We start from the raw sequence: 12307 nt of genomic DNA on the forward strand, positions 1-12307 counted from the left end.
GCATTACTGCTGCAAAGGCTGGTCCCATCCTGCCCGCTTCGGGTCAAACGCCTGCTGGCAGCTGTGCCTGCTGCAAAACTTACCAGCATCAGCGATTTTCAGGGGAAATGCATACATTCTTTAAAACACAAGCTACATTTCAAAATGGCAAAAAACTATGATCTAGTTAACATTTCAGCTTTTAAAGAAAATATTGATTCAAGAAAAGGGCTAGACTGCAATTTCTTTCTCTCCCCCTTTCATATTGATTTGAAATTAACAGGAATTCTATCTTGAGACTTAATTTAAGACAGAGATAAACGTCTGACAAACTGTACAGTGTTTAAAATCAGGAAACAGTAAATGCTGACATTCCATTATGAAAAGGAAAATATTTATAGGAGCTTAATCACAGAGGATATTCGGACTCGACCCCCAGCACCTGCCCTGCACTAAGCGTCCTCAAAGCCATTTGAAAAGCCTCTGCAGCGCTATAGCTTTCCCGAATGCATCAGGCTCACTTCAGCTCCAGATCCAACGTTTCATCTGCCCCGGGCATGAGCTGCTCCGTGGTCCAAAGCGATGCTGAGAGCTGGCGACGCAGTGTCCATCCGCGGGTGCCCAGCCAGGACCACTCTCACACACATCAGGTTGTGCCAAACTGCCCCGCGAAGCTCAAGTTTTACACGAAGACCGTCAATTTGCTAGGAAAAGCCAGGCTGCATTCTCCCCTCTCCACCTTCAAAGACTTGAGGACTTTCTGCCCACACCTCCTCCGCTCGGCAAGCAGGAGAGCCTCCAGCAGCACAGTCACTGCCCGGTTATTCCCTTAATTACAGCCCTCCTCACCAGGAGGCTTCCAAAATATCCATACTCAGGTATGCAAAGACAACGTATCTACACACACCCTAGTTTGCAAGTTAAAGCATTACAAGGGGAGGCCACCAGTGCAAACTAAAGTCTTTTTCTTCGGCCAAATCTCTCTACCAGCCTGTGTCCCACCCTCCAGGGTACTATTCATAAAATGCTAAAAATAATGAACAGCCTCTCAGTTCACAGGTCACTGATACCCCGCAATGTAACCGCTTTCAACTGTGTCACTCTGGAAACACACATCCAGGCTCAATTTGCATGAAAATTATTCATGTTCAATAATTAAAGGGAATGTTTAATTTTTAAAACCATAAGTGTTATTTTTCCCATTTGTTAAAGCTGGGATGCAGCTGAGCATGGCCTGACGTGTCTCCACAGGGGTTTGTTATCAACGCTATCACAAGCAATGTCAGGCCTTGCTGCTCGCCCTGCACAACCTCTCACATTACTCAAGAGCTTTTGAGACCATCACATCTCCAGGACTTCCAGCTCTTTCCTCCTGGGTGCCCCCTTTGCAGGCAAGCCTGGTGGGACAGGGACCCAATGCTGTTTGCTGCCCTCCACGCCAGCATGCAGAAAGCTATGGTGTAAGCAGCGATCAAAGCAGAAATTATTGATATACAAACAGTGTCTCCATCCCATCTGGTGCCCGCGCACCTCTCGGGCATGCCGCTGAAGCAGTTTGTCCACAGCTCCCGAAACCCACACCAGGACTGCCCCAGAGCAACCATCTGCATTCCCAGACGACAGCAACCCTTCCTAACACCACCCGTTGAGGGACGCAGCGGTGCAAGGACGCAGAGCCCCTCTCTCCATGCCTCCCTCGCCACGACGGCAGGCATCTCGCTCCTCACACCCATGCAGAGTATTGCAAAGCTTTCCAGGCACAACGGCATGTCTGACGCAGAGCGGGGTAAACGTGTGGGCTATGCAAGCAGAGCAAATTCTGGTTGCACTGTTATTAAAAGTTTTAAAACAAAAGAAGTCTCTTTAAATAGGGCACATGGATTACAAAACTTTTTTCCGTCTTTATCCTCAAGAGCACCAGAATAGCTTTTGCCTCAAAGAGCACAAAGAACTTTTTGGACCAGTGTTTTTTTGACAGCACTGCAGACAGTGCCAGGATTTTCATGCTGTGCCTCACCATTCGCCTTTAACCTCTTCTCTGTTAGTTGCCTTAGAAAAAGTCATCCCTCTTCCCTTTTCTTGCTCCTCTGTGCTTTGCAAGTTATCATCAGAGCCAAGAGACTCTTCGCTGATTAGAAAAATATTCCAAGCTCCTATGCAAACCTCCTATGGCGAGAAATGCTTCAGAAAGGAATCAAGAACAGTGGCATATCAGAAAAGCATGCACACACAGTCCCACTGCTTTAAAGGTCATGACATGCACATAATTTTTATCATAATAACTGGCTAAGAGTGTCTATTTTATGCGCCTTGGAGCTTTTGCATATATCCATTAGAAAGCGCAACAGGGACTATAAAAGCATATGGAGCCTCCTGCTGCCCTATTAATAGATGCAAGAAATAATAAAACTTTGTAAAAAAAAAAAAAAAAAAAAAAAAAAAAAGAGTCTTACACATCCAGAATCTCTTGCACTGAACTCCCCTAGTAGTTCCTTATTCTGAAATATTCCTCGCAAAGGGCTGGCTGCAAGAATATTAAAGCCCCAGCTGCCAGCAGCAGAAGTGACCCACGGCCAGACTCCGAGCACTTCAAAGAGGAGGAAACTTTGTGGGTCAGTCCCCTGTGCTCCCACGAGTGAGCCTCGGGGGGAAATGGAGGGCATGCATTAGAGAAGCGGCACGGGCTTCTGATCCCCCATAAAATCCCACAGCCTGGATTTACTGCTGGCAAAATCTGCCCTGCTCATAACATGGCATTATTGAAACTCCTATTGCTGGAGGACAATTGAATCTTTTCTTTCTTCTATTTTTTTTAATTCAAGGACATTTTCAAAAGCCACAATTTAAGGCAGCCGGTTTGCAGGTCTAGCTGAAGCAGAGTAAATACCTTAACAGCACTGGTAAAGCATAGCATCAGACCCAACTTCGAGCAGGCAAAGGTACCACAGGGCAGAGCAGAGCTCAGGTTTTACAGTCTCCACCACCATAGCTATGCACACACAGCAGAACTCGACCATGCCACATGGTTATTTACCTGCTTTTAAAATATTTTCTTACGTGATTAGTAGGAAAAACAAAACAAAACAAAAACACCAAAACACCACTTTTGCATGCACTAAAATTTAAAAAGCCCTGACCCACATGTCTGGCTCGAGGAGATGACCGCCTGAGCTGCTGCAGGCCACCATGCCAGAAAGTCAGTCCTGCTTAGGTAGCTCTTAAGCACATTTCATCCACCTAAAGGAGCTGAACGCATGGAATTGTACTCCAAAGTCATTTCAATCAGCACAGGGACAAAACCTGGGAGCAATTTAACACCCCATAGCACCACGGTGCTGCACCCCAGGATGGATGGGAAGAACCATACCGTGCCCAGGTGAAACAAAGGGACCGTATGCAGGATGAGAGCCAGAGCATCATCACCGGCAAAGCATCATACCTGGTGCACTGGTACGGTACATCTGTTGACTACCTCTGTCAAGGGCAGTTTATCAGGGCTCCCAAAGGATGCGTGACACAGCTGAATCTCTACTCTAGACCACAGTTATCAGGTACCAGTTGAAAAGCATGGGCTATTACTCATTTTTCCAGCAGAACTCTTGCTGAAGCACCTGGAGAGGAATTGCTGCCCAGTTCCAGCAGCCAGGAGGGAAGGACTAAGCTGCTTTCAAAGTGCAAAAGCTCCCCAGAACGCAGCCCGGGGATTGCTGCACGGCCACTGCAAACTGGCAATTAGAGAAAAGAAAATAAATTGTAAAAGAGCGTAACAGTGCCCTGAGTGGGGATTACTGGCAGGAGAAGGAAATCACTGCGTTCTCGGCTCAGATAATAAGAGTCTGCTGCTTAGTAAAAACGCCAGCTTTCCTGAGAAGGCACGTTTGCTCCTGAGCTGCAGCTACTTCAAAGGGGCCAATGCTGGGGCCGGAGGAGCTCCGGATTAACCTGCTGGCTCCCCCAGGCTGCAGGAGGCTCCAGCCCAGTCTGGGACTTGATGAGTTTATTTAAGAGATTATGTGATGCAGTTGCCTGAACCGCAAGGAGCCGGTGCGAGCAACCCCAGCGAGCCATTCCCGCACGGCATCCCTCCCCAGAGAAGCAAGACCTGAAATCCAACGGCGGCTGCAGAGCCAGTGCAGCTACAGAGACAGCAGCACCTCCAGGTCTGAGATTAGCGAGCACAGCTTCACAAGCAACTGAAGGTGTTTGGAAACCAGGTGCTGCTGCCAGAAACAGGGAGATCTGTCCTCCCTCTGCTCCCCCCCACGCCAGCTCACCAAAAACCAGCACCACAGCAGCCATCGTTGCAGCCACGTGGAGCCACCTCCCCGCACCACCGCGGCCACGGGGAGAAGGTGTGAGCTGGCACGCAGCAGGGGGAAAGTGGGATCCGCCACGGCGGTCAGACACCACGACATGCCACGGGCTTCGTGCTTGCCCCTCCGTTACTGTGCCGCTCTTGTTTTGCTGCAAACGCAAGCTTCCCACGTGGACGGCTGCCCTCCTCCGTGCATCACGCAGCACACCACGCAAGTCCTCTTTGGCAAAGGCAGACCGAAGGCAAAGGCGCTGCACGGCAAAACTTGCTGCATCAGCAGCCACCTTCCATGGCGCACCTGATAAGGGAACAAAGCAAGGTGGAGGTGCAGGAGCGTGTGACCCACGTGTCCCTCAGCACATGGACACCACGGGGTTAAAACGGCACCTACAACCTTGATTTTACTGTTTCTTGACATCCAGGCACACAAACCATGCAACCATAAAGCGCTCTCTGAGCAGGGAGGCTCCCACCACGGCTGCTCCAACTGCCCACCAGGAGCTGCGCTCCCAACATTTGCACCTTTGCAAAAGATTGTTTTCTTAAAAACTGGGCAATTGTCTCCCCACATTTAAACCTTATCTTGACCACATAAAGATATGCCTTCACAGTGGAGAAACTACAACATGTTTTATTCCACTACCAAGAGCTAGTAAAGACAAGGCTCAGTTTTATTTTTTGGGAGACAGCCAGGCAAATAATCGTAGACAAGGTCACAGTGTCACCATCATGTTGCTACCACCCCATAAAACCTTCAGGGCCATCTCCTCCAGGACTTCACGGCAGAGTGGCGAATCCTCACAAACTATCCCAAATTGTAAAACAAACAAGAAACTGATTTCTGTGCAGTAGAAACCTCCCTCGAGATCAACGCGGATCACTGGCATCGAGCTGAATTTCTCTCTCTGCAGATGATGATGCATTTTGTGATTCACTGCACCTTTCCTGGGATGCTGCTGCTTGGAAGTGCCCTGGGCTGCAGGCTGCAACGTTGCACACAGCGCTCCCCTGTCCTGCACGTGGGACCATTTTCAAATCTCACCAGCTCTACGTACCAAAATGCACTTAAATGCCTTTTACGTGTGAATGCGCCCCTTCTCCCCCAATAAATCTCATTTATGGATGCAACTGGTCCAGGGCAGCAAGCGAACCTGAAGCTCGGTGGATTTGCTGAAGTCCCTCTTTCAGACCCTGACGGCTCTCCTCGTGTCTCTGGGTTTGCTCCCCAGACCCCTTCCCCGGAGGGTCCCTACTTGCAGGACCTGGCACCAAATTCTCTGTGCGAGGCACAGTAATAACCGCAGGAGCCGGAGAGCCCCCAGCCCAGCCAGACTTCACCTGCCGAGCTGCCCCGGCTCTTCCTGCTCTCTGGCACTTCCCTGCCGATGATAAAACCTCATTTACTGTCTGTGAAATGACCTATTAATGCAAATCCCTCTCCCTTCACTCCTCAGGACACAAGTCATGTCAGGAGAGAGCCAGGCACTGGAATCCCTCCGTCCGTGGGAACTGTTTCCATCCTGAGGCAAAAACATGGGTCTCCAGGCAGGGCAGGGGAAAATTCATCAGTTAATTAATCTGGTCCTAACACAACCGCCGCATCCCCTTCAGGATTGGGGTCTCCAAACCTTTAAAAAGTCCCATGTACCTAAAAACCAGAAATGCTCAGCCCCTCAAAAAAGCCACCAAAGTTCACGGATGGGAATTCAAATGTTCATCAAGGAAATGCTAAAAGTACTGGGTTTTGTAAGCTCAACAAAATATCTTCTGACACGGCAATTGCTGCAGTACTGCTAGGAAGCGGCAAAAAAGAGCCATAGGCATCCACATGTGAGTGAGCTCTAAAGAAGGAAATACTTCTTTAATATCGCCGATGAATCAGATAACTTCAGACTCATTGCAGCAGCCTGTGTTCCTGAAAGACACACAAAAGAGCTCACCAAGAGAGAAACAACTGTTTGCAATAACGGCCTGGCTGCCACAGGCACTACTGGTGAGATGAACCACAAGTCATTTTTCAAACAGCAGGTAATATTTATTTACAAACTTGGAAAAGGTTTGCAATATATTGAGCAGAAAGGAAACAAAATCCAAGAGATTTTCCCCTGGCAGCAATAAGAACAGACTCCAGATTTGTTCCGTTATGATTTACACTACACTGCAAGTTTTTAACAACATTATCTGGAGACAAAAGCTCTTCTAAGCAGCATAATTACTTTTGTCTGTGACATTACAAAACCCATCAGATAGTGCTACTGCTTGCTCTTACAGGGTTTGTTTCTCTGAGCACATTTGGGTTTAGAGCTTAGGAAATGCTTTTTTTCAACTGACACAGCCTTTTGGATTACTTTTACAACATTGTCACCATAAAATTATGGACTCAAGCTCCCAAGCTTATGAGATTAGCTTCAAAGCATTAGTAACAAAAATTAGAACAATTCAGTTATTTGGTCTTCCTAATTTTAAGCCATCAAGGTTTGCACTTTCTACCTTTGCTCCACCACCACCAGACCAAGAGAGGAAAGGTCTCAGTCCAATCTTTAAATGAGAGGGGGCTCCTTCCAGCTCCGTGCCCACCACCCTCGCTCTCGCGGGAACCAAGTTAAAAGTTTCCAAAGCCACTGCTGCTCACCAGCTGAAGCCGAATCATTGTGCTCTTGTCAGAAAAGCATTTTCTCCTAACCATCTGTGCCTACCAAAATGCCAGGCTCCAAAGCCATTTATTTGTAATTGTTCAGCTTATCTAGTGGCCTGGCATTTTGAAATACACTCCCTGAAGTTTCTAATAAGAATACTGTATGCTAGTATCTCATTATACCCACTCAAAACACCCTGAAAATACACTCCTATTATATTCTAGGTAATAGTCTGACCGTTAGACAATTAGTCACACTGTCGTTCACCCATTTATTATCTATATCCCGTACACAAAAACTTTGTTAATGCAGAAGCAAAGCCCACCACCGCAAGCTGCTACAAGCCCAGAAGCAAGCAGACAAGAAACGCTGGTGCCCGCAGCTCCCCCCTCCAACCAGCCCCTCGCCTGGACCGGACCCTGCCTGGAGGGAGTTCAGTGCTCCGCACTCCGCACAGGCATCCCCATCTCATGACACCAAAAGCCACAGTTAGGGATGTTGGAGGGGACCACAGGAAAGCAGCTTTTCTTTTGAGGGGCACCAGGATGCCTTGAGAGATCCCTGGAGACCCCCGGGAATACCCACTTCAACATAGGAAAACTACACTCTAAGTGAAATTTCAGAAAGAACCCCAAAAAAATCCCACAGCAAACACCTCTCAGGAATGACTCTGCAATAAAATCTTCTTCCGGGGCTTCATGCTTGAACATGTGGCTGTAGTGCTTTGGATTAAATATGGGTTGCACATCTATTGTATAATTTGTTTTCCCGAGCATCAAGAAATATTCCGCTTTGTGCCATGACAGATGTGTGAATGCTTAAGAGATTCTTGAAAATTTAATAAAGACAAAGTTAAAAATGCAAACAGTCAGGGCTAGCACGAGTGGTGGATGAACATGATTATTTATCAAAACCAAGGGGAATGGGAGGAATAAGGGCCTGGATAAGCAGGCTCAAACCGAGCCCTGGGAGCACAAGTAGGAAAAGCAGAGACAGGGGGATGTAAGAGGCTTCTGCAGCAAAAAGGTAGCTCTGTTGTGCTATAACCTGTCAGACCAAAGAAAGATAAACGTCTCCGCATGCCCCCATCCTGGTGCTGAAGCCCACATAAGGGTTGGGGTTCAAGTCCAGGCTCCTCTCCATCACTGGGCACCAGTTTAGAGATGCACCGTGCAGCAGGACCACTGGGAAGAGGCATGGCAGAGCCCAGATGCAGGAGTGCCTGAGGATGGAGGGAAGCCTTTGGCTTGGAGAGCATCAAACTCTGCACCCACCTTTCTGCTGCTCCTGCAGAAGTGATTTACTGCAAAGGAAAGGGTGTTTTTATCCTCCTCCAGTGCTCTCCGAGGCGGCTGGGAGTTTGCAATAGAGAGAGCAGAAAACAAACTGCTGCTCCACAGGGCAGAGACCGCTGGGGTCAGAGCGGTCTCACCGAACCCAACCTCGTGGGAAGGCAGCGGGGAGTGCTGAGCTGGCAGAGCTCAGGGTCAGCTGATGAGGAGTTTGCTTTCAGCCACACGCAGGAATACATACGCTCCAAATATTTCATATTTTCCTCTTTCCCTCTAAAGGGGAAAAGTTAATTAAACCAATCCCACAGAACAGAAAATAAATCACTGAAAACAGCACCACCAGGCTTTTGTTATGTTTTAATTATATCAATAACATGCCCGAACTAATGTCACATCACTGGGGAACTTTCACCTTCACCATTTTTTTTTAATCTCAAATATTTACACTCTTTGCTTCTAGTCTCTCTTACCTCTCCAATTTGCTGCAGAGACAACAGCCTCCATCTACAACTCTTATTTTGAGCCAGCTGCTCAGCGAGGGAGCACAGCCCTGCACAGCAGGAATAGCTTCAAAAACCCCAGGAAAAGGGCATCTCTGCCCTGGGTAACTGAGCAGAGATATCACAGACCCAGGCATTTTACCACGGCCAAGCCACATCTGGGGTTGCTGTGTTTTGTTTTTATTTTTAAACGCAAAGTGCATTTTCAAAAAAAGAGAGGAGACACAAGGAAACCAGCAGTTGGTCACCCCCCTCAGCCATATTTTACTAATTGGAGGCTCCAACATCCACCTAATGGGGTTATAAAGATACTGAAAAAGCAACATGCCTCTTAAAAGACAAATGATGAGCCACATTTCAAGCAGAGGGCAAGTGATTACATACATTCCCTTCCAAATTTACAAGCCAAGCATTTCTAAGGACCAGGACACCAGTTTGTGTAGTTCCTCCATTTATTTTAAACTAAAAGTTATAAGCAATTTCTGAAAAAACGCATGCCTAGCAAATTCCTTTATTCATCAGAATAAATTAAGATAAAGCAAGCCACTAGGTCAAATCGAGCGTATATTCAAAAATTCGGAAAAAAGTCTTTGGAAGTGCATTGGTCTCAGTAACTTTAGAGCAAGACAGATTTGAGACAGGTTTTCCAGGCTCCCTTTCATTCCAGCGGGCTTTTATCAGCCTGTTAAGTCTCCAACAATGGAGAGCAGACTATTTATTTAAGAAGCAAATTCCTTCCTTTATAATCTCCCTGGCCAAATTCTCTTTAAAGTTATCTCAACTGTCTGATGAAAAGCAAATGGCAGAAGATCAGTTCTTGATCCCTATAGTAACACGAAGGACTTGCACTTATTTAAGGGCACCTGTTGACTGTTTTTAAGTCACTCCAGCCCCTTTATTTCTGATTTCGGCTTCCTACCTGTGCTGGCAGAACTTGGGAAAGGCATTTGCTCAGTAACATACAGCAATCAACATCGGTGTGACTTTCTTCCCCTAAGGAGCGGCTGTTTGCAAGTCACAGAACAGTGCCGAGGGTCTCAAAAGCAATTTAGTGATTTTTTTAAGCTTGTTTTTTCTCAAGACACCTCAGAGAAGGACAGGGGTTTCCAACATGGAAATAAGATGTGGATCATCTCAGTAGCATAAATGCAACCAGACCGTCCGACACTCCCTGGCATCATGCGACTCGCTGAGCACACGCAGAATATTTTAGCAGCATCTTGCTCGACACAGAGCAGGGCACCCAAACCCCCATCCTGCCTGAGACACCACGGGGACACAGAGGACACCATACCCACACCAGCACCACTACAACAGGGCTCAGGACATCCCAGACACACAAACCCTAGGCACCGTCTCCATCCATAAAAAAAGGAGGACCTACCCAAGGCCCCAGTTCCAGGACTTAGCACTTTGTAAAAAACGGACTCACCTCTTTCCTTCCCTCCTCTGCGGTATCTTGAGCAGAGCTCCCAAAAACACTGGCTGTTTTGCTTGGGGGGGGATTGGGGTTTTTGTTTGTTTGTTCGTTTGTAGGGGAGGGTAGTTTGGTGGGGTTTTTTGTTTGTGGTTTTTTGTGGGTTTTCTTTGTTTGTTTGTTGGGAGGCATTTGGTTGGTTGGCTTTTTTTGGGAGTTGCTGGGCTTTTCTTTGGTGGGAGGTTTTGGTTGGTTGGGTTTTTTGTTGGGTCGTTGGGGGTTTTTGTGGGTTTTCTTTGGTTGGTTGGTTTTAGTTTTGATTTTTAAGTTGATGCACGGGCAGATCCCTGCCCAGGGAAGAAGCAGCAGGTGAGACATCACATCCTGGTGGTACCAGTTGAGCCCATGGCTGGACCATACCCAGCATCCCACATGGCTCTTGCATCCCGCTTGCCCTGGCTCAAAGCCCCATTTTGATTAACACTCATTTTAAAAGTAAGATGTTTTATCGTCTCCTTACTTCCCCTTGCAAGAGCGAGGCAGCCGTTGTAATGGGAGCACAAGATGATAATTTGGCTTCCAAGAGCAAGGCTCACAACCACTGCTGCCAGAAATCGATCCGAAGCTCCACCACCCGCTCCAGACAAGCTTTCCTTCAAGAATATGAATAATCCTCTGCAAAGTAATGGCACTATTCATCTCTCGAAAGTTCCTCACAGGCTTAAATCCCTTGCTGAACAGGGGGGCCACGTGTTCAGCCACGTTCCCAGTAAATTAAAATTCAGCCTGTTCTTTTTCTAAAGAGAAACACAGAGAGTATCGATCGATAAATTTACCAAAAGTTTTATGGCAGCTGGTTTTCTCAGTAGTAGAGCAACCACTGCTCAGACATGGTTTAACACATAATCTCCAGATCAATATAACTTTTGATATATAAATAATGATAACAAAAGGAGCAAGGACAAATATGCTTGGAAAAAAATAAACACTTTCTCCAAAGGATACTTTCAGTGTAATCCTCTCAAAATAAAGACCGCATATTTCAAAGGCTGCGTATGGAAACCAACACAGAATATACTACCTAACAAAGTTGAAGATTCATCTTCATCATTCCAATGTTCCGACTCATCTATTCTGCAACTCTTGGCGCATAAGTATGTGACTCTCTTGGTGGCTTTTACTAAGTATTAGCTTCTCCTAACTCCAGAATCCTTTTTTCCAAAGAAAAGTTACCATCCAGAGACACCTCCCTTCTGAACACTTCCACACAAGGTATTTCCTTACTGCAAATGTTATGTTTATTATGGAGCCTTTCCTAGGCATGAAAAACACAGGTCAGAGAGGATTATAAATCCTATCACCTGACAATTTTTTCAATTACTGTGCATGTTAAAATGATGCTACCACAAATAGGTTGCAAGAGATATGCTGGAAAATCTATTAACTTACTGTAAATCTATTTATGTTGGGAATTCACGCCTTGCAGAATTTTACCATTAGTCCTGGGAATTAGTTTATTGCTGGATAGGGAGGGCAGAGCCCACGAGGGTCATTTCAAAGACGTACCATACCATGTCCTGTCTAAAGACGCCCCGATCCAGGTATTTAATGCATTAGTGAGTCTGAGTAAGTGCTTGCATGCTTCCCTCTACAGAGACACTCTGCTGAATAAGAAAAGGCATCACCTTTTTCTAAACCTTCACGTTGCTTCTCCTCTCTTCCACAGACTCCTCTTGTAGTGGAAGCACTGGCATATTTGAGAGGTTACAACAATGTATGTGCAATTATTCAGTTGTTTTGGGAATCAACACCTGATTTTTTTCATACCCACGAAGAAAAATCAGAGCGGAAAGAGCTCAGGTTCAAATACAGAGATTTCTGGTCCAAAGGCAACTGCCTTCCCTACCCCAACCCCACCACTGTTCCTGCCAGGAAGAATATTTTTCCCTTGAAAAGCTACTCTTTGTTGACTTCTTGTCAAGAATCAAAAAATTAATTTCCTGTGAGGTCTGCACTTAACTGACTGGCTCAGGCACATCAGAGATGGATCCTTCTTGATAACAGAGTAATGGGAGTTTTTACAGCCTCTAGAGACGGCAAGAAGAGCCAGCCCATTTTCTACTATCTGAATTGATCATTTGCTGTTTGTCCTCTGAAGGCATCAGCGA

General features: G+C 46.6%; 1 protein-coding gene across 1 annotated transcript in view; it reads right to left on the minus strand.

The window, feature by feature from the left end:
* The window catches only part of GPC3 (glypican 3), a 153869-nt gene that overhangs the window by 83063 nt on the left and 58499 nt on the right, over positions 1–12307 (minus strand). The window lies entirely within an intron of this gene.

This window comes from Harpia harpyja, chromosome 18 (assembly GCF_026419915.1).
Source record: "Harpia harpyja isolate bHarHar1 chromosome 18, bHarHar1 primary haplotype, whole genome shotgun sequence".
Taxonomy (NCBI): domain Eukaryota; kingdom Metazoa; phylum Chordata; class Aves; order Accipitriformes; family Accipitridae; genus Harpia; species Harpia harpyja.